Source organism: Austrofundulus limnaeus, unplaced genomic scaffold, assembly GCF_001266775.1.
Source record: "Austrofundulus limnaeus strain Quisiro unplaced genomic scaffold, Austrofundulus_limnaeus-1.0 Scaffold83, whole genome shotgun sequence".
Classification (NCBI taxonomy): domain Eukaryota; kingdom Metazoa; phylum Chordata; class Actinopteri; order Cyprinodontiformes; family Rivulidae; genus Austrofundulus; species Austrofundulus limnaeus.
The window spans coordinates 813,281-816,814 of record NW_013952485.1 but is presented as its reverse complement, the minus strand read 5'-3'; positions in this window follow the sequence as shown (position 1 = coordinate 816,814).

The window sequence follows — 3,534 nt, the reverse complement described above, 5'->3', positions numbered from 1 at the left end:
AAATCACTCGTACGCACAACTTAAGAATAAATCTGTGCGTACGAACGGTTCTTGCATGAGGCCCAATGATTTAAATGTAAAGCTCAATACCCCAAAATCTAGGCTAAGGGGTTGTTTCTTATTCCTACTGGGTAATTATTGTTAGCCTGCACCACTTCCTCATTCATCACAAATATTTTGTTGTGATAAAAGCCCTCAGACACAAACTCAATTTAAACCATTAACCTGAATCTTTAACTTGACTAAACTTTTTCAGTTAAGCAAGGGCAAGTCCTAGAAATAAAACAAACTATATACTGTATATATTTGTGTTTCTCTGGATTCTCATTAATTATTTGAAAACCTTTTTAAAATGCTGAGCAAAGTTGCAAATGCAAACCTAAATGCATTTGCAACCTTATTACAACGTTTTTAGCTTTCCCGCTGAAAATGTTTTATGCATTTTATTATTTTTTTCTCCTTTTTTGTTACTGTGTAACCTCTTGGCCACAAGCAGTGTCAAAAACTATCAAACTTTTAAGAAAGATGCATAATTARAAATTGTGATTTTAAACCGGCAGTTGGTTCATGAATCTCATGAGCCCAAATTCCTGAGGCATTTTGATGTTATCGCCCCCTGCCTCTCAGACTAGGCACTGCGCTATTCACCCACACCTGCACTGAGTTGGCTCATCACCTTTCCTGGCTTTATAAGGAAGTGCTGGAGTTCATCTTGTCGCTGAAGCATCGCCTCTGTTGGGTATGAGCTCAGCCTGCTTCCTGTTGTCTCCTAGAGAATTAATCTTACCTTTGTACCTGTTCTCACTTGTTTTCAGAAGCGACCTCCAGCACATTAATCCCCGCCTTGGAAACCGAGCTGAACTCACCTGGATCTCATGTGCTGCCTCCAACGTAATCCTGTAAATAAATCTGCACTTGTAAAATACTCACCTTTGGAACTTCACCTGTCGGACCTCCTCCTCCAAGTTTCATCTCCTTCACCAGCCCGTAAGCCTCATCTTCAAACTATTACCTGCTCAAGACCAGACTGGAAAATCTGCCTGTTAATCATCTCTGCAAAACCTCTGTTTCAGGTCCCGTCCCCAGATCCTAGCACCGTTGTAAATAAAATCACTTACTCTTTATACTCTCTGTCTCAGTCTCTGTTTATCATTGGTATCTGCTCACGTCGACCTCCACCTGAAAACCTGATAATTCCTGCCATAGACTAAGCCCACATCCTGAGAAGTTTAGTAATCTGAGAAAGACGCAGAGTAGAGCTGCTGCTCTTCTATGTCAAGAGGAGCCAGTTGAGCTTGTTCAGGCATCAGGTAAGGATGTCTCCTGGACTCCCTAGGGAGGAGCTTCAAACAAGTCCAACTTGGAAGAGACCCTGCCCTGGGTAAGACCCAGAACACAATGGAGAGACTAAGGGTGTATTCACACCAGGAAAGTCCTTTAATCCACTTGTTTGGTTTGGATTAAAAGCAGACTTTATTTTTTTCATTAGGTGCRGTTTGCATTCCCATTGTGCKTTTTTGCAAGCAGACTATAAYTTATAAACAAAGCCGCATGGGTGAAAATCATTGCTCCCTTTGGACAGAAATGATAGAGGCAGGACAGAGCACAGACCTRGAAAGGAAGATGGTGCTGTTATTAAAACTGCAATCCCATTTAGACTTCCAAGAACAGCTCATTTAATGGCAGATTCATCATGATAMATTTATAATATTGTGTTGSCAAATGCATGCCACAACCCAAAGAACACACCCACTGCTGGATCAGGAAYRCCTTGGAATCCTTTCATTGCTGTGAAATGCCTGAACAGATGTGTTTCTTACTGCTTGCCTTGGATTTGTGGACTTGCTGGCCCACTCTCYATCCTGACAGCTTCTTATCATCCTTAGATGATAAGAAATGGTAAAATAAATACAGGGTGCTGACATCGCAACTAAGTTTGGAAAACATTGTAAATAAACCCTCTGAACTTTTCCCATGTGTCAGTTTTCTTCTGTCTCCTCATTAGCCAGTAATTTTAGACATATTTTATCCCAAAATCTAGGCTAAGGGGCTGTTTCATATTCCTACTGGGTAATTATTGTTAGCCTGCACCACTTCCTCACCCATCACAAAGACTTTATTGTGATAAAGGCCCTCAGACACAAACTCAATTTAAATCATTAACCTGAATCTTTAACTTGACTAAAMCTTTTCAGTTARGCAAGGGCATGTCGGCACTCTTCTCTGTTTGTAGATGGAAATATTTACCTGTGAATTGCAGAYACAAATGTTCTTTTGATTATTTTTCTACATAACATTGTGACTTTGTTAACCACTGATAGTAAGCTTGCTATTCATTGATGTTTATAGCTACAGTAAAGATATGCATATTCCAGCTAAATGAGTGTATGTAATGATGGAGAAAAGAACACTTCACCAATGAGTGACCATGCAGAAAGGACAATGCTCGTATTACATTGTCAGGGAGAGGCACAACATGYGGAGTCAAAGGCAGGCGGCGACAACAATAATAGATGTAGCGAGACGAGTGTGACAGATGGAGAGATGAGAAGAAGAAGAATTTTTGATAACCCAGAACCATCTGCAGCGAAGGAAAGACAAATGGCTTCAATTTGAAAACAGGAGGAAGATTTCCTTCTGCCAGGCTTCCCTGCAGATCCGAACCTCCATGGCTGTCTCCCCACTTCTCGCCTGAGCTCTGCCCTTTTCTCTGCTCCTCCTTTTCATTCTGCCCGACGTCTTCTGTTAATATGTTAAAAGGACAATACCCGCTGGTTTTAAATGATTAAATAATGAGAGCAGGCGTGTTGCTCTGTGGTTTGCGCTGCTCCGAAGCATTTTTCAGAGCAGACCTTAAATATTTCAGCACCTGTATGGCTTGAGATAACGTTGTGGAGGAAAAATGTATTTTTTTCATCAATTTTAGCCTCTGCAAAACAAAGAAAAAGTCATTATTTATCAGTCTTCTGATTACAAGTGTTTTGAATTTCTGCTGMTATTGGAAGAGCAGGAGAAAGTGAACATGTGGAACAACATTTCTTGCATATTTTGGAGAATATTTTACATTTAAAACAAAACATGATGGGGTGGCTGAGCTAAAAATAAATTAGTCACTCAAACTCTTTGGCATTGTTTCTCTGAAAAGTTTTATACTGCAAAATATATTTTAAAAAACTAATGATATAAAATCCATCACATAATTTAGATCCTTACAACAAAATAATCATGTTCAAATAGGTGGCCACCAATAATCCTAAGGTCATGTGTCAGAATTTTATACAATGATTAGTTTTATGATAATGTAATAAACACAAGATATCAAAACAGATTCATACTTGTATATTTAGGTTTGTTATTTGTAAAAATGTTTTAAAACTGTTTTGTTAATGTATCGAGGCTTTCAAGCGACAAGCCCACTTTACTTGGGAGTGGCTACGTTTGCAGCGTTTTTGTGAAATTGTAGTCGGTGAGTTTATTACTTTCTTTTACAACTACGGTTATTTTACTACTTCTATTTCCTGTTGTCTTCTTCGT